Below are 19,971 nucleotides of genomic sequence, written 5' to 3' on the forward strand. Positions count from 1 at the left end.
TGGCATCAGATCAAACATGGGCAAGGAAACCTCCTGCTGATTACCACCGACCGTCCTCCCTCAGCTGATGAATCAGTCCTCCTCCATGTTGAGCACCACTTGGAGGAAGCACTGAGGGTAGCAAAGGCACAAAATGTACTCTGGGTGGGGGACTTCAATGTCCATCACCAAGAGTGGCTCGGTAGCACCACTACTGACCGAGCTGGCCGAGTCCTGAAGGACACAGCTGCTAGACTGGGCCTGCGGCAGGTGGTGAGCGAACCAACACGAGGGAAAAACTTACTTGACCTCGTCCTCACCAATCTACCTGTCGCAAATGCATCTGTCCATGACAGTATTGGTAGGAGTGACCACCGCACAGTCCTCGTGGAGATGAAGTCCCGTCTTCGCACTGAGGACACCATCCAACGTGTTGTGTGGCACTACCACCGTGCTAAATGGGACAGATTCAGAACAGATCTAGCAGCTCAAAACTGGGCATCCATGAGGCGCTGTGGGCCATCAGCAGCAGCAGAATTGTATTCCAGCACAATCTGTAACCTCATGGCCCGGCATATTCCTCACTCTACCATTACCAACAAGCCAGGGGATCAACCCTGGTTCAATGAGGAGTGTAGAAGAGCATGGCAGGAGCAACACCAGGCGTACCTAAAAATGAGGTGCCAACCTGGTGAAGCTACAACTCAGGACTACATGCATGCTAAACAGTGGAAGCAACATGCTATAGACAGAGCTAAGTGATTCCACAACCAACGGATCAGATCAAAGCTCTGCAGTCCTGCCACATCCAGTCGTGAATGGTGGTGGACAATTAAACAACTAACGGGAGGAGGAGGCTCTGCAAACATCCCCATTCTCAATGATGGCGGAGTCCAGCACGTGAGTGCAAAAGACAAGGCTGAAGCGTTTGCAACCATCTTCAGCCAGAAGTGCCGAATGGATGATCCATCTCAGCCTCCTCCCGATATCCCCACCATCACGGAAGCCAGACTTCGGCCAATTCGATTCACTCCACGTGATATCAAGAAACGGCTGAGTGCACTGGATACAGCAAAGGCTATGGGCCCCGACAACATCCCAGCTGTAGTGCTGGAGACTTGTGCTCCAGAACTAGCTGCGCCTCTAGCCAAGCTGTTCCAGTACAGCTACAACACTGGCATCTACCCGACAATGTGGAAAATTGCCCAGGTATGTCCTGTCCACAAAAAGCAGGACAAATCCAATCCGGCCAATTAGCGCCCCATCAGTCTACTCTCAATCATCAACAAAGTGATGGAAGGTGTCGTCGACAGTGCTATCAAGCGGCACTTACTCACCAATAACCTGCTCACCGATGCTCAGTTTGGGTTCCGCCAGGACCACTCGGCTCCAGACCTCATTACAGCCTTGGTCCAAACATGGACAAAAGAGCTGAATTCCAGAGGTGTAGGTGAGAGTGACTGCCCTTGACATCAAGGCAGCATTTGACCGAGTGTGGCACCAAGGAGCCCTAGTAAAATTGAAGTCAATAGGAATCAGGGGGAAAACTCTCCAGTGGCTGGAGTCATACCTAGCACAAAGGAAGATGGTAGTGGTTGTTGGAGGCCAATCATCTCAGCCCCAGGACATTGCTGCAGGAGTTCCTCAGGGCAGTGTCCCAGGCCCAACCATCTTCAGCTGCTTCATCAATGACCTTCCCTCCATCATAAGGTCAGAAATGGGGATGTTCGCTGATGACTGCACAGTGTTCAGTTCCATTCGCAACCCCTCAGATAATGAAGCAGTCCGAGCCTGCATGCAGCAAGACCTGGACAACATCCAGGCTTAGGCTCATAAGTGGCAATTAACATTCGCACCAGATAAGTGCCAGGCAATGACCATCTCCAACAAGAGAGAGTCTAATCACCTCCCCTTGACATTCAACGGCATTACCATCGCCGAATCCCCCACCATCAACATCCTGGGGGTCACCATTGACCAGAAACTTAACTGGACCAGCCATATAAATACTGTGGCTACGAGAGCAGGTCAGAGGCTGGGTATTCTGCGGCGAGTGACTCACCTCCTGACTCCCCAAAGCCTTTCCACCATCTACAAGGCATAAGTCAGGAGTGTGATGGAATACTCTCCACTTGGCTGGATGAGTGCAGCTCCAACAACACTCAAGAAGCTCGACACCATCCAAGATAAAGCAGCCCGCTTGATTGGCACCCCTTCCACCACCCTAAACATTCACTCCCTTCACCACCGGCGCACTGTGGCTGCAGTGTGCACCATCCACAGGATGCACTGCAGCAACTCGCCAAGGCTTCTTCGACAGCACCTCCCAAACCCGCGACCTCTACCACCTAGAAGGACAAGAGCAGCAGGCGCATGGGAACAACACCACCTGCACGTTCCCCTCCAAGTCACACACCATTCCGACTTGGAAATATATCGCCGTTCCTTCATTGTTGCTGGGTCAAAATCCTGGAACTCCCTTCCTAACAGCACTGTGGGAGAACCGTCACCACACGGACTGCAGCGGTTCAAGAAGGCGGCTCACCACCACCTTCTCGAGGGCAATTAGGGATGGGCAATAAATGCCGGCCTTGTCAGCGACGCCCACATCCCGTGAACGAATAAAAAAAAAACATCTTGAAGTCATGAAAGGTGCTAAATAGATGCAAGTTCCTTCTTTCTTTTCAGTCTGAATATGGGGTGGACACCCAATGGAAACGGGTTCCACTCCAATATATGCCATGCTCATGAGTCCCCTGCTGCCACTAAGCCCCGATAATACAAGAAAACCTCCAAAAAATTCAGGGCCAATGTATTTTTGATGTTGTTGAATATTATGTGTAATATTAAAGTGACTAAAAATCACAAATCATAGCTGTGTGTTTGCCTCTTTTCCTATTGCCATGGTTACCTAGAATCTTGGGAGTTATCTTTGAAGGCTATTTGAGGTCTGACTCAGAATAAAAGTATCAGTGACAGTCAATACGGCTTCATGCCAAAGAAAGCATTGACTGCAGCAAAAATCACTCACGCTACACTGTTGTGACTCATAAATGATTGTCAAAGCTTTGTGAGCCTATTATTGAATTTAAATTAGCCTTTGAAATACAGAACGTGACACAATATATATTTACTACTTAATCTCCGAAGGAAACTGCTTGGGTTTTTGAAAGTTTAATTTCCTATAAAATGCATAAGAACATAAGAAATAGGAGCAGGAGTGGTGCATGCAGTCCCTCGAGCCTGCTCTGCCATTCAATCAGATCATGGCTGATCTTTGACCTCAACTCCACTTTCCCGCCCAATCCCCATATCCCTTGTTTCCCCTGGAGTCCAAAAATCTATCCATCTCAGCCTTGAATATATTCAATGACTGAGCATCCACAGCCCTCTGGGGTAGAGAATTCCAAAGATTCACAACCTTCTGTGTGAAGAAATCCCTCCTCATCTCAGTCTTGAATTGCCAACCCCGTATCCTGCGATTATGCCCCCGAGTTCTCGGCCCTCGAGCCAGGGGAAACAATCTCTCAGCATCTACCCTGTCAAGCCCCCTCATAAATTTATATCGAGGTATCTCCCTTGCACAATCTCATTATAATGCTTTCTGAGTAAATTAATTGCCTATCCAGAATAAGTGTCGCAAATTTGGGATTTTTGGACATTTGTAGTGGACTTTCAGTCTATTATTTCTGGTGTAAATGCTGCATTTACTTATGCCAAACTTACTTCAGATGTAAATCTGCTCCATGTCATCATGGGATGTCAGAAGGCAGATATAAATAGCTGATGTAATCTCTTTTTTTCTACTGCGCAGAAAGGCAAAGCATATACTTACTGATACTTTAACACTATCTGATGGATGACATGAATCAGCAGGGGCGGGGCGGGGGTGTGTGTACCCTGAGAGTGACCAGTCTGATCTCAATTGAATGAATACAATTCTGAGTGAAAATAGAGCAATTTAAGATTTTGCTACTGAAGTTGGTTTAAGGATTAGTGGAACAAAATGAAATCCCCCGTGCCCTTTTTTCATCTTTTTGTAATTTTTGTGAGGCTGTCAAATCCCTCTTTATTTTTCTCCCAGTCCCTCAGTTTCCTTATAACTTTACATTGTCTGAGGATAGGAGAACTGAGGGATGTAAGGAGATCCCACTTGAGCCTTTATGTTTACTGTTATTCTTAAATAGTAGAATTTAAATGTTCTTTTGTGCTGTAGGATTAATATATATCTTGTTTAACATGTAACATATTATGTGTGTGCTAATGTGTAAAACGTTGCTTGTGATATGTATTAATTATAAATTATACCCACATTTTCATTTGGTTACCTCATACGTGACAGGACATAACAGGACCTTAAGTACAATAGCAAGAATGACCTTAAGCACAATGACAGGATTGCTAGGCTGTCTGGAACTAAAAGATTTCAGTTATGAGCAACTGCTATAAAATGAATTCATCAGAAATCTGGGAAGTTGTGTCACTCCCATGGGATAAAAATCCAATTTAAACTTTTCAACTGTGGAACTTCTTATCTTTCTCAGTCTTGGCTTTTAAAATCCAAACATGAAGCCACCTATGCACTACTTATTGATTTATTTCTCTTTTCTTCCATTCATTCCAACCTTGATGATGTTCTGTATTATGGCCTTGGATCTTCACCTAGCTTTCTCAATAAAAAACAAATTCCTAGATCAATTTGTGCATGAGTGTATGGAGGCACATTTGAAGGGTAAGTAACTCTGACCTGGTAGCATGCGGTTGCATTTCAAATCTGTCATTGCAGGCTTAAGTCACAGGGATTCCAGAGACCCAAATCCAACCTTCATAATCTGTCCATTCCTTCACCAAGAAGAAAATTCAGATGCTCTGAGATCTCAACTTAGGGCAAGGAGGGAAAAGGGAAAACTAGACCAGTTCATTTTTACAATAAGAAGCTCTGCAATACTCCAAATCAGCAGATATGATAAAAAATACACCTATAGACATGCCTATATGGGCATTTTATGCACATATGTGATTCTTATACATGTTTTTTGTTTGTCGAATGCTGCATTTATATTGTAGAACTGTTTCAGAATGGTTCAGCAGGGCTGACTGGCACTCCTGATTATGTGGGAACTGCTTCATGAATCTTTACAGGGAGGTTTCTGTAGCACTGAATCCACACATGCATAGTTGTTTTAAGATCACTGATTGCAGCTTTTTGCTGGAACCTGTTGCCTTCACCAGAGAGCGTGAAACTCCTACACTGGCCTATATGAGGATGTGCTTAAATGGTCCAATCACTCACTGCGCTCAGCAAAAAAACATGGCTGCCTTCACCAACAAATATGCACGTTGCTTTGAAACGTGGCACTGATGTCGAAGGTGGGGGCCAACATCACCTCCATTATAGTGGTCTTCACCTCCAATGTCAGTGACATCATCTCATTTGCTTAGGGATTGCGGCAAAGTAGCAAAGTAAAGAAATGATAAGTGTTTGGATTTCTCCAAAGAAATGGTTGGATAATACATAGAGTAGCTCAAGCCAATCTAGCTATTTGTTGGGTTATCACCCATGAATCACCATGCTTTAGTAATGAGTTTCTTCTGACTATTTGGAGGTAATATATTTTAAAAATACAAGAAGGGCTTGAAGCCAGCTCCATTTGCTTCTAAGTTGGAAGCACACAACAAAGGGTAGACATATCTTTTTAAGTTAGAAATCCACCGTTACGTTTTTAGGCTGTGTACTTTATTTATTACCTCTAGATATCTCGTCCAATTGGCCATTCAGACATTGTGGTCTATTCAACCTTATAGGAGCCTGAGGACAAAGCCTAATCATGACCTCGCTGGAGGACCGCACATTCAGCACACATGAAGTTTCCAACTGAAACAGTGATCAGGAACAAGAACCCTGGCTAATAATTTTCTGCTCCCTGGGTCAGAGACACTGAGGCTAATTGCAGCAGTCCTGCTAATTCAGTAAAGATCAGGGACTGAACTTGGTATTTACCTGGAATATATGGCTCAGCTACTCACTGGATAAACTTGCTGAACCATTAACAAGAGCAGGCATAGTTGAAGGAAAATCAATAACAGCCAAAATATGTGCCACACAATAATTCTCTTATCTCTGCCATTTTGTAACTGAATTATGTTCAGCACTGTTGGGTTCAGTGGTCTGACGTAAGTGTTTTATTGTTATACTACCATCAATATCTTGAACCTGGAGTAATACACTTATGAAACATGAAATATCCCCAAGTATGGAGGTATTCTTTGAATATTACCATATACAGTGATGAGATTGATAAATCAAGTCAGGGAGCCAATTTAGGCTGAATTTTTTTCATTTGGATTTCTAAATTAACCCCAGATACATCAAATACCATAACTGCAGCCAAGATCATTTTTGCTTCGCAGCCTCTGTCACTCAGCAGCCTCGTTCTGATTTTTTTAAATACTTCTCACCTTCAGCGCGAGTCAAATAAAAATGACACGAGCATGGTAATTGATAGTGAGAAATATTCGATTCTAAGGAGCATCGATCAAAATCTGGATCTTCACTCAGTGCAGGAAAAGGTCAGCCATCTCACCAGCAAAATACTTTACAGCTTAATAGTAAATGCTGCATAATGCATTTTGTAGCCAAAGTTGGTGAAAACTTCTGTCTGCTCCAAAGAATTACCGAAGCAAATCAGCCTCACGGAGCAGTCATGCATCATGTGATGCACTGCCCGTGGGGGTGGCCACGCTGGTTCCCCGACTCTCCTCCGCGGCCTTGTCTGCGCCCAGGAACCCCTGGAGAAGAGGCAAGCGGTGTCCGCTGGCACGCTTGAGACTTCCCGCGATCAGTGGTCACCGCAGGGACTGGAGTGCACAGTGGATACTGGCAACAAGATTATTATTTAAGTTTCTAAGTTTCCTTTGTTTTATGGTTTAGTTCCTAATTAGTTGTGCCCCTGTAAAAAGGGGGCACTTTTGTTTTTTTTTGTTTGATGACACTGGGCGCCTTATGGAAAAGGCATCCATTTGATGCAGTTCGAGTGCATGCTGAGGGCAGAGCTTGACCCAGTCATAATATAGGACGAGAGATCTCATTTAAATGAAAGTTTAACACCCCCCTGAAGCGCAGTATTGATCAGGCGGACGGGCGAGATCGCATCTCGTCAAACTCTAGTGCGGTGTAACCCCGCAACCCGTGATCACTACTGTGGCCAGGCTCTGCAGGGCCTCATAAAATCAGCCCAATAGACAGGCTTCAAATAAGGCCTAACCTGCAAAAATGAAATAATTTCAAATACAACACGACAAAAGTGCTACTGATACAGCTAGAAAACAGCTTCCTTATTGAAATAGGATGTACTCCGTATCGTTAGGACAAGAACCGGTGTTCGGCAAACCTTCATGCCTTTTATTGCTCATCTCCAAGGCAGCAAGACCACATCTGCCAGGATTCCCTTCCAGGGAAACTCTCGCCATTATTACAAAGTGCACAGTCAGTCAGTCTGTGAGTGTAACATCAAATCCTTTCCAGAAAAGAAGCATATTAATTTGTGGCATAATTAAGACACGCCTGCAACTGTCATCAATCTTCGGCCAGCCCTATAAAAGATAAAGTGAACCAGAGACAAGAAGCTGCATTAATATTAAATTGTTGCTGGGAGCAGCTCTGATTTTGATGGCAGATTTGTAATATAAATCAGGTGGTACAAGTATCTCTGGCTGTGGAATACGACCTCAAGAGATTTTTTACTCTCCCTGTGCCAGCAAAGGCACAGCAGTAAATATGAACAAATAAAAACAGAAAATGCAGGAAACTCTCAACAGGTCAGGCAGCATCTGTGAAGAGAGAAACAGAATTAATGCTTCAGGTCGATGACCTTTCATCAGAACCGGAAGAAGTTAGAGATTTAACAGTTTTTAAGCAAGTACAGAGCCAGGGAAAAGTAGGGAGGAAAGAACAAAGAGGAAGGTTTGTGATAGCATGGAGGGCAGATGTGATTAAACAACAATAATTTGCATTTATATAGCGCCTTTAACTTAGTAAAACGTCCCAAGGCACTTCACAGGAGTGATTTTCAAACAAAATTTGACAGAAGGAATGATGTTGCAAAGCAATATGGGGTGGTAATGGGACAAGTAAAGAAATAAAAGATGGGTCCAGAGGAGGTGTGAATGCTTAGAGCAGAACCATTACCAGCACCTGCTGTCTGAGAAAATGGAAATGGTAGTTATGGTGTAAAGTTGTTGAACTCAATGTTGAAGGCTGTAAAGTGCCTAATTGAAGGTGAGGTGCTGTTCTTCGAGCTTGAGTTGAGCTTCATTGGAACAATGTAGGAGGCCAAGGACAGGAGAGGTCAGAGTGGGAGCGGGATGGAGAATTAAAGTGAACAGTTGCCATCAGCAATACTAAACATCGCACGCTGCCTTTTTCCCCTGCCTGCACACAACCTACATTATTGAATCCTTAACATTCCACTAAAGACATTTCTTCACCTAAACGGCCACAGAAACTATCACGTTTCATAAAATGGTTGATGTCCTACAGTTTTGTTCATTAGTCTGGCGGGGCAAGTAACAGGCGGCCGATAATTTTTTTGCCCGTTTTGCACTCCCTAACTGTGGAGAAGTGGTCTCAATAGGTCCTGAGGTCAATTTAAGGCTAAATATTGTTTTTGTTGGAAGTTTCTTAAAATTGGTACCAGCTTCGATTCTATCCTTGGGAAAAGGCTACACTATCTCAGTCAGAAAAATAACAGCAGAAAATGATTGGGATTCTTTCTTTTTTGAATACTTTGTTTTAAAGATTGTTTAGTTGTGATGTGTTGGCGTTTTATATAAAATGTGATGGCTGGAGTGTGATGGATGTTTTCAGGACATCCCAAAACACTTCATAATTTATGGACTCCCTTTGAAGTGCAATCACTGTTGTTATGGAGACAAAGATTTAACCATCTATTTCTGTAATTCTTATCACCTTCATTTCTATTTTTAACGAGCCATTTATCCAGCTTTTTTGCTGCTTTTCTTTTTCCTCAATTCCTGAAGGAGTTGCCTTCTGTTGGGATAGAGCTCCACAGATGCCGGGCACTCTCCAGTACCGCACCTATGTAGCAATTCTTCATGTATGGTTCTTCATTCAGACCAGTTCTGGGACAGGAGGGATCTGTACAAGATGGACTGGTTGCATCTCAACAGGGCTGGGGCCAATGTTGTCGCAGGAAAGTTAACTAGTGCTGTGGGGGAGGGTTTCAACTAATTTGGCAGGGGGAGGGGCACCAGGATGAAGCATTGGAGAGGAGGTACAAAGTGCACGGGGGACTGGGAGAGACAAACAGCATTAGAATAAAGAGTAGTTCAGAAATAGAAGGAATCAGACAGGGTGGAATGCAAGGAGGACTAAGATGGGTTCAGAGTGGATGTGCATAAATGCACAGAGCGTGGTAAATAAGGTTGGTGAGCTGCAGGCACAAATTGCCACATGGCACTTAATATTCCTGGTTACAATGTATTCAGGAAAGATAGGGAAGGAAAGAAAAAGAGGTTTGGGGGGTGGAGATAGCAGTATCGATCAAAGGAATGATACACTTGAGGGTTCAAAGACAGAATCTATTTGGTTAGAACTCAGGAACAATAGAGTGGCTATTATGGTGCTGGGTGTATAGTATAAGCCACCAAATAGTGGGAAGGAGATAGAAGAGCAAATTTGCAGACAAATTGCAGAAAGATGCAAAAACTTTAGAGTAGTGATAATGGGAGACTTGAATTATACTGGGAAAATAACAATGTAAAGGGCAAAGAGGGGCAAGAATTCCTGAAATGTGTCCATGAGAACTTTTTTGTTCAGTATGTTTCCAGCCCAACGAAGAAGGAAGCAGTGCTGGATCTAGTTCTGGGGAATGAAGTGGGGCAAGTGGAGCATGTTTCAGTGGAGGAGCATTTGGGAAACAGTGATCACAAGATCGTTAGGTTTAGGGTAGTTATGGAAAAGGACAAGGAAAAGTCAAATGTGAAACTTCTCAAATGGAGGAGGGCTAAGTTCAGTGAGTTGAAAGGGGATCTGGCCCAGGTGGATTGGAATCAAAAATTGGCAGGTAAAACAGTAAATTGGCAATGGGAGGCCTTCAAAGAGGAGATAGTTTGGGTATAGACTAGACACATTCCCACAAGGGCAAAAGGAAGGGCATCCAAAGCCAGAGCTTCCTGAATGACTAAAGACATAGAGATAAAAATGAAACAGAAAAAGGAGGCTTTTGATAAATGTCAGGTTCATAATTCAGTGGAGAACCAAGCTGAATACAAAAAACACAGGGGAGAATTGAAAAAGGACATAAGAGGGGCAAAGAGAGGCTATAAGAATCGATTGGTGGGTAACATAAAAGAGAGCCCAAAAGTTTGTTTATGGACATATAAATAGTAAAAGGGTAGTCAAAGAAAGGGTGGGGTTGATTAGGGACCAAAAACTAGATTTTCTTATGGAGGCAGAGGGTTTGGCTGAGCTACTAAATGAATACTTCACATCGGTCTTCACTGGAGAAGAGGATGCTCCCAATGTCACAGTAAAGGAGGAGGTAGTAGAGAAATTGGATTGGATAAAAATAAATAAAGAAGAGGTACTAAAAAGGTTGGCAGCGCTCAAGGTAGAAAAGTCACCCGGACCGGATGGGATGTATCCTAAGTTGCTGAGGGAAGTAAGGGTGGAAATTGTGGAGGCTGTGGCCAAAATCTTCCAATCGTCGATAGATATGGGGGTGGTGCCAGAGGACTGAAGGATTGCAAATGTTACACACCTGTTCAAAAAAGGGAGAGGGATAAACCCGACAACTACAGGTCAGTTCGCCTAACGTCAGTGGTGAGGAAACTTTTAGAAACAGTAATCTGGGACAAAATTAATTGGCACTTGGTGAAATATGGGCTAATAAATGAAAGCCAGTGTGGATTTGTTAAAGGCAAATTGTGTTTAACTAATTAATTGAGTTATTTGATGAAGTAATGGAAAGGATTGATGAGGGTAGTGCGGTTGATGTTACGTACATGGACTTGCAAAGATGTTTGATAAAGTACCATATAATAGACTTGTTAGCAAAATTGAAGGCCATGGGATTAAAGGCGCAGTTGCTGCGTGGATATGAAATTGGCTAAGGGACATAAAGCAGAAAGTAATGATGAATGGTTGTTTTTCAGACTGGAGGGAAGTATACAGTGGTGTCCTCCAGGGGTCGGTTATGGGACCACTGCTCTTTTTGATATATACTAATGACCTGGACTTGGGTATACATGGCATAATTTCAAAGTTTGCAGATGACACGAAACTCAGAAATGTAGTAAACAGTGAGGAGGATAGTAACAGACTTCAGGAAAACATAGACAGACTGGTGAAATGGGCAGTGCGAAGTCATTCATTTTGGTAGGAAGAATAAGGACAGGCAATATAAACAAAATGGTGCAATTTCAAAGGGGATGCAGGAACAGAGAGACCTGGGGGTGTACTTACACAAGTCCTTGAAGGTGGCAGGACAAGTTGAGAAGGCTGTTAAAAAAGCATACGGGATCCATGGCTTTATAAATAGAAGCCCTGATGTGGAGATGCCAGTGATGGACTGGGGTGGACAAATGTAAGGAATCTTACAACACCAGGTTATAGTCCAACAATTTTATTTTAAAATCACAAGCTTTCGGAGATTATCCCCTTCGTCAGAGGCATAGAGTACAAAAGCAAAGAACTTCTGCTAAACCTTTATAAAACACTGGTTAGGAGTATTGTGTCCAATTTTGGACACCACACTTTAGAAAAGATGTCAAGGCCTTAGAGAGGGTGCAGAGGAGATTTACTAGAATGGTACTAGGGTTAAAAGAATTCAGTTACATGTCAAGACTAGAGAATCTGGGGTTGTTCTCCAAAGAACAGAGAAGGTTAAGGGGAGGTTTGATAGAAGTGTTAATTATATCCATGTGATTCATATCAATTAGTGTTAATTGTATTCAGGTGTGTGTATCAGGTGGGAACTCTCTTGTATCCATTTATAAGAGAGCTGATCTAGGGTGTGGCGTGGGTGTAATGAGGAGCTTTGTGAATGAAGGCTTGGAAGCAACTGAAGACCAGGCTCCAGGATTCTATCTTTCACCATGAGGCTATCCAGTTATAACAAGAAGTGTTCAAAATCATGAAGGGTTTTGATAGAGTAAATAAGGAGAAACTGTTTCCAGTGACAGAAGGGTAGGTAACCAGAGGGCAGAGATTTAAGGTAATTGGCAAAAGAACCAGAGACAACACGAGGAAAAACGTTTTTACGCAGCGAGTTGTTATGATCTGGAATGCACTGCCTGAAAGTGTGGTGAAAGCAGATTCAATAGTAACTTTCAAAAGGGAATTGGAGAAATACTTGAAGGGAAAAAATTGCAGGGCTACAGGGAAAGAGTAGGGGAGTGGGACTAATTGGATAGCTCTTTCAAAGAGCAGGCACAGGCATGATGGGCTGAATGGCCTCTTTCTGTGCTGTATCATTCTATGATTCTATGAGTTTTGACATTGACTTTGGTAGGGGGGAACAACACTGTTGTGTCCAATCATGCTTTCACCCAACATTCACATGTGTGCATCTTCCAGAATGGACCACTGGAGACCAATCAGGAGATGATCTTGAACAAGGTCCCAGGACCTTCACTGATTTTCTATCCCATAGTTCAATAGTAAAGGCAATAATATCCACGTCCAAACTCTTAAGGCTCTTCTGTGAGCCATATTAGGCATCTTTAACTTTTAGGCATAAACTGGGTGGTAAACTCCAGACCTTTCCTTAATGAGGAGTTAAGGTGAACGGTTAAGAATTCATCTAGCACCCTTAATGAATATTTTTGTCAGAGTATTAATCCCAGTTTTCTTACAACCTCAAGGCATGCAGTTCCCAGCTTACTCTTGACTGTACCAACAACTTCAACATGCCACTGTATTCTCCTGACAATCTTGTGTAACAAAACTGTACGATGATTTTATAAGATGTACATATGGATCTTTTGAATAAATAAAAAATATTAAAAAAGATCGATGAATCTGCACTCCAAGATCTCTCTGTTCCTTCGCTCTGTATAGTTTTATCATTTAGGTATCCTTTCACTTTTTTTCCTAAAATGAACTACTTCGCATTTCTCTCATTTGAACTACATCTGTCATATATCTACCCATTATGCAAACCTGACCGTGATCTTATCAGCATGAATTTTTAAAATCATATTCTTGGGTCAGTGGAAACAGCCAATGGCCTCTTTCAATCTATATTTTTTCATGGAGTAAAAAGCACAACTGGCATATCAAAAGCTACAAAGGCATAGTAAACGAGGCCCTGGGGGAGGAGGCATGTGAGCGGATTTGGAATATTTCCCGGTCAAGCTGCAAGTGAAAATAAAACAAGGAAGCTTTATAAATAAGTAGTCTCTAAAGAAAAAGAAAAGTGTAGCTGTCACTACCACCTGTAAATCCATGCGGTGAAGCGTGCATTTTGTTTTCCAGTTAATGATGACTGTTCGTGTTAAATGCGATCTTTCCTCAAGTTGCTATAACAGATGAGAAAAGAACTGAATTGTCTCCCATTACATGTAATTGTGTTTATTTCTCAGTAGTGTGAAAGACAATGTTTCCATCTGCTTTTCAAGAATAATCTTTACCCAAGGGAACTCTGTGTGTAGTAATTATGCAAACGGTTATCTTTGTTCTCCTAAGGAATACCACAAATCAAAACTACCCCTGGGCTAGAGTGGTGCCTAGGTGAGCAGCACCGGGATGTGACCTCAGCTCTATTCTCTGAGGTGTGCAGTATTTGTTACATCAGCAACAGATCCCACAAAATAACAATTTTTCAAGCTGATACTTAATATTTTTCTGGACTATTTTGTTCAAGCAGATATCCTTCTTCATTGAAGAGGAGTGGGGCAGAGGGGAATGGGGAAGAGGAGTAGGGGAGGGGACAGGGGCGAGGAGGGGATGAAGAGAGGAAAGGAGGGATGTGGAGGGGAGGGGAAGGAGAGAGGAGGGAGTAGGGGGCAGGGCAGAAAGAGGAGGGGAGGGAAGAGAGGGGAAGGGCAGGGAAGAGAGAAGGGGAGAGGAGAGGAGGAGAGGGCAGACGGAGGAGGAGAACAACAGTAGGGCATAGACAGAAGTGTAGAAAGGGGGAGAGAAGAAATGAGAGAGGTATGGGGGCAAGCTGAGGTGAGGGATAAAGGGTAGAGAGAGGGGAAGGGTAGAAAGGGGGGGAAAGTAGGGGAGTGTGCTCCCATGGAATCTATCAGCAGAGGCTATACTATGGTGGGAGCCACTGCACTGTTGATGGAACTAACTGCTCGCTCCATGTTGGACAGAATGCTCTGCGCTAAGCCTTGAGACAAGTTGGAGCTGGATTCCTCCATGCTCCTTGACACTGCACAAGCACCCTGGCAGGCTGCCTAGTGCACCTAGCATTTCCTAATATATGTCTATCAGCTTTCTAAGGTAGCCTGGGTCCTTGAAGTTAGCATGAATTCTCTGCAGCAGAACTAGTACGCGACCTCAAATAAAAACAGAAAATGCTGGTAATACTCAGCAAGTCAGGCAGCATCTGTGGAGAAAGAAACAGAGTTCACGTTTCAGGTCGATGACCTTTTGTTAGAAATTTAACAGTTTTTAAGCGAGTATAGAACCAGGCAAAAATGTGGAGGGGGGGATGGTGCAAGGCAAGGAGGGTGACCTCCCTGTCCTCGGCCTCCTACACTGTTCCAATGAATCTCAACGGAAGCTCGAGGAACAGCACCTCATCTTTCCTTTAGGCACTTTATAACGTTCAGGACTCAACATTGATTTCAATAACTTCAGATCAAAGACACTGCTCCCATTTTTTCAGACAGTAGGTGCAGATAATGGTTCTGATCCTCTAGACCCTCTAGATCCATCTTTTGTTTCTTTACTTGTCCCACTACCACCCTTCATGCCTTGCACCCCAGCAGAGATCTTCCCTTTTGTTCTTTCCTCCCCTCCCTTTCCTCTCCCCCCCACCACCATTTTCCCTGGCTTTGTACTTAGTTAAAAACTGTTAAATTTTCAACTTCTTCCAGTTCTGACAATAGGTCATCGACCTGAAACGTTAACTCTGTTTCTTTCTCCACAGATGCTGCCTGACTTGCTGAGTATTTCCAGCATTTTCTGTTTTTATTTCAGATTTCCAGCATCCACAGAATTTTGCTCTTGATTTAGTATGCGACCTCGTCCACTGGTGAGCTGGCACCTGTGGCATCCAGTCTCCCTGCCCTAGCTCCTGCGCACTTGTACCTGGTGAGTCACCTGAAATGATAGAGAGGGACAAGGGTTGGCTTTTGGTGGAAGGGGAGAGCAGAGAGAGAGAAGTGGGTGGTGAAAGCATTTGCAGCTTGTCATGCAGAGTGTGTGGGGTGAGATAGAAGTCAGAAGGAACAAAGAGGATTAGGTATTAAGAAACCCTGTGCGACGTCTCCTTCAGCGTTGCTACTTGACACAACCTCGACTCTGCCCATGATAGCCAGCATACTTTCGTCGAGGGAGGACATGGTGTGCAGGCGGGCTCTTCCTCCTCCAGTGCCGGCCTCCTGCCTTGAGTTGTGTGCAACCTTCTGCAAGAAAGAAAGGAGTGTTTTTGGGGTAGTCTTATGATGTATTTCAAGAATGTGCCTGTCAATGTAGAATAGCTGGTAGTTGTGTGTGAGATGTGAGTTGTGGGTGAGGGTTGTAATAGTGGTGAGTGTGTGGAGGAGGAGGTGCAGTGAAGTGTGGTGCAGTGATTGTATGAAAATAAAGGTAAGCCGGGGAGGGGAGTCTTATGAGTGTTGTGAGTCTTGTGATTAGTGAGGCTGTAAATGGTGGAGGTGTGAGCACAGAGTAAGAGAGCAGTATTCTTACCTTGATAACTCTAGTGAGGTCAGTGAACCTCTTCCGGCATTGCAGCCATGTTCTGGGTGCTAGGCTCCTGGCATTTATATACTCTGCCACCTTTTCCTATTGCTGGCGTAGTTGATGCTTGAAGGGCTTCCTGCCCCCTGGGGGAAAGAGGCTCTCTCTCCTTCTGACCACTTCCTGCACCAGTGCCTCCAAGGCTTCATTCGAGAACCTTGATGATCTCACAGTGCTTGTTTCAGCCAAATCTTTGCTTGCAAGTCTTTCCCTTGTTTTATCAGCCAGAGTGCACCTCCCCTTTAAACAGTGCGGGCTGCCTTTAAGTGCCTTTAAGCACTGCCTTTTTGAACATTGTGACCACACACCACTTTTAGTAAGTAATAGATAGATGCAGAAGATGACTTGGAGAGTGCCAATTAAATGACAGAAAATATACAATTTGTTTATCATTGGTAATACTAGTGAACAATCCTGCATAAGCTAAAGGATAATACATGGAAAATATCTAAAATTTCCTTCAAATAATTTACATAACGTATTGCATTACGCACAAAGATAGCTGAGGTTTTGGGTGGAGGTGGGGGTGGAATTTTTACCTTCCCACCAGATGCACAGCTGACCCTGGTGAATTTTGCGGCGCCTACCTAATTTAATTTTGTTTTTGGTGGGCTTCCAGCAGGATTTCCCTGCTGCTGCAAGATTCTGGCACCTAAAGCAGCTTAAAAGATCCACCCTAGGATCTATTCTCTCTAGGGTGGGCCCTAGCATCGCTGGACAAGTTATATAAAAGTGTTCCTTACATCCAGTGTCATTATAGTGGTAAAAATGTGACATATGACCTGACTCCAGCTGTACTGTCTAATTTGGTTATGCCTGCCCCTTTTTGGACAGGCATTTTCGGTATCTGACAAAAGAGGGGCCAAAAGATTGATACAGGCCAGGAAATGGGCAGGGATCCAGCAGGGCAGGTCACTGCACAATTTTACATCCTTGCCCACCTGGGCTACATTAGAAAAGTGGTTTAAATTCAGAGAAAAATCTTCCCTATGATGTTACCCTATAGTTGTATCTGTTAACATATATTGCAAATACATTTGTGCAAATATTAACCCTTTGACTGCCAATAGGTCCAAGGATTTCTGGATTTATGTATTTTCATCTTACATGTTGTGGTGTTGAAAATAATATTGTAACAATCATAAAGCAGCTCAAAAATCAAGAAAAGCTTAATTACTTTAATATTAGTCATTAACTATTAAAATGCAAACTTTGTTTAACATAGTTTTTTCTCCATTTTTCAGTTTTTCCAAGCCCCTCTTTTTAAAAATCCTCTCCAGCTTTCTCCCTTCCCGACCTGTTCTGAAGTGTGACTCCCTGCTGGAGTAGAGTTTCAGGGGTGTTGGTTGTCCTTTGCTACATCATCCAAGTGGTCATTATTTACGTGCGAGCCTTGTTAATGTGTTGGCAGGATATTTGACCACAGGAGGCATCACAGTCAAGCCTGCTCCTCAACCAGTATTCACACAAATGCACTTCATCAGGGGTTGATGCTTAGCAATCCCAATGACTTTCCGCTCCCTAACTCAGGGCACTGTGGCCACTTAAAAGAGTCATACCACCCTCCGGCTGAGATCAGCTAATTCAGCACAGACTGGGGATCAACTTGGAATCTCCCTGATCTGCATGGCTCAGCTACTCACTTACTGAGCTATTAAGGATAAAATGCCCAATTTTAACCAAAAATTAAAAATGTAAACACTTTAAATCTGATACCGTCTCATCCCAATTTGACTCAGTCCTTTTTTCTCCATTCGCTATAGGTTCCAGTTTTGTTTTTTAATTTTAATTTCACTTTTTCCTCCCAAATCTAACTAATTCTATTTATTCAAATCCCTAAGAAATAACTTTGAACCATTTATTCACTTGAGTCATTGAGTATATTCAAGGCTAAAATAGATAGATTTTTGGACTCGAGGGGAATCAAGGGATATGGGGATCAGGCGGGAAAGTGGAGTTGAGGTCAAAGATCAGCCATGATCTTATTGAATGGCAGAGCAGGCTCGAGGGGCCGTATGGCCTACTCCTGCTCTTTTTTCTTATGTTCTGATATTTTTATTTTCTGGCTCCCATTCTTTCATTGCATGAAAACTAGCTTTAAAGGTGATTTTTTCCAACAAATTGAAAGATTGATTAGGTCACATTAGAAAATGCAACCAGTTCAATCTTTGACATATCTTGGAGCAGAGTTACTGGATGGATGAACCCCACAGCCTGAGAGGATTTGGATGATTGAATTAATTTCCAGAGCTGGAATAGTTCAAAAATGATAATGTAGCAGTATTAGTGTGACAGGTCGGGAGGTAATAGGCCCTAATTCAAATCTGGCTTAAATGGGCTATGATTACCATCAGCAAAAATAGACCAATTGCAGTCTTACCTATTCAAATAGTTTTTACTTGAATTGATGTTCTGGTCTGGCAGTCTTCAGTTCAAGTGATATTTAATATTAACTAGATGTTGTGGAATGACAGTAATGGTATTTTGCTACCAATGGTAATGTACCCAATTAGCATTAAATAGGCAGTAGTTTTACTGCACATAAGACAATCCAGGTCAGTCGGCCTTCAGCATTAATATTCTGTTTTATTCTGATATCATCCTAAAATCACAGAGAATGAGAGGGAGGGAAATATCATTACTATCTTTTTGTTGTGTTAAAATGAACTATAAATACAGTGGAAATCCCAAAATATTTTAACACATTGATCTATTATTGTATGACTTACATTGGTAAAAGCAATATTATAAGAAAACCCATGGCATTTTTAAGTCAATGTCGTTCCTGCAACTCAGTTCGGAAGTGCAATGTTTTATTATTTACAGCTTTGCTATGAAACATGTGATTAATGGCTTCATCCACAGAGAATGCCTGGTTGTTTCAATATCCAGCCTGTAAACATGGTCATATTTCCTTTGCAAATGTCTCCACACTTCAACCATTGCAGTGATCCCAGTGGCATTCACCTCCACTATTCCGAGAGCTAAATCAGATGAAAATGTGCACACGTGGTAGTAGAGTGACTATTACAGCCCAGCACAACTGATTAAACCATCACTAGCTTACTGATGACAGGGGATGAACAATAAATATCTTCAGCCAGCTCTCAAAGTTACTCTTGACAGCATATATGGCTTTTATAAATATAATTTTAGGAGACAAATTAAAAACTAGGAGAAAATTATCTGGACTGTTGTAGATTAATGGGCGTGTAACAGCTTTTGGCAAATCTGCAAATTTTAAATATACTCTGAAATAAAATGATAACACAGTTGAGGCCTGTTCGCACAGTTAACCATTGTATCAAAAAGTAGAGTTTTGGTGCTGCAAGAACCAGGTTGAGCTGAAGGGCACTTATTAAAGGAGCTTGTCATTGTCAATCAGTGGCATACCAAACCATGATTTTTTTTTTAGCCATGTCATTCAATCCAGCATTGTAAAAAGCATCTGGTGTTCAGCACTGTCGTCTGTCGTCCAAACAAGCATATAAAGAACTACGGCTCTTTCTTGGAAGTTTAAGATCAAGACCAATTTAAACTTGATACTTAGAGAGTTGCTAATTTTCACTTCTGAAAAATTACTGTTCTAATTGATTAGCGGCAAGAATTGGTACCTGCGTCCGGATTTGTAAGTGCTTATCTTTATACAAATAAATATTCCTGTAAAATACAGAAATTCCTATTAATAAAGGGGTTAGGAATGGTGTTGAGCGCTATACATCCAGGACCTGACATGATGGTAATATCTGAGTTACTAGAAAATAGTGCAATCCCATCTGTTGTATATTTTAAATCCTACATTAATCTTCCAGGTGATCATAAACACAGTTGGTATTGCTTATTTATTTTTATTTATTCTCAAGATGTGGGCGATGCTGCATTTATTGCCCATCCCTGGCTGCCCTGAGAAGGTGGCGATGGGGCTTCTCCTTGCACCACCACAGTCCTTGTGGTGATGGTGCTTACAAATAGTGTTAGGTAGGGAATTCCAGTATATTGACCCAGTAACAATGAAGGAATGGAACTGTATATCCAGGTCAGGATGGTGTATG

The sequence above is a fragment of the Heptranchias perlo genome, chromosome 17, assembly GCF_035084215.1.
Source record: "Heptranchias perlo isolate sHepPer1 chromosome 17, sHepPer1.hap1, whole genome shotgun sequence".
Classification (NCBI taxonomy): Eukaryota; Metazoa; Chordata; class Chondrichthyes; order Hexanchiformes; family Hexanchidae; genus Heptranchias; species Heptranchias perlo.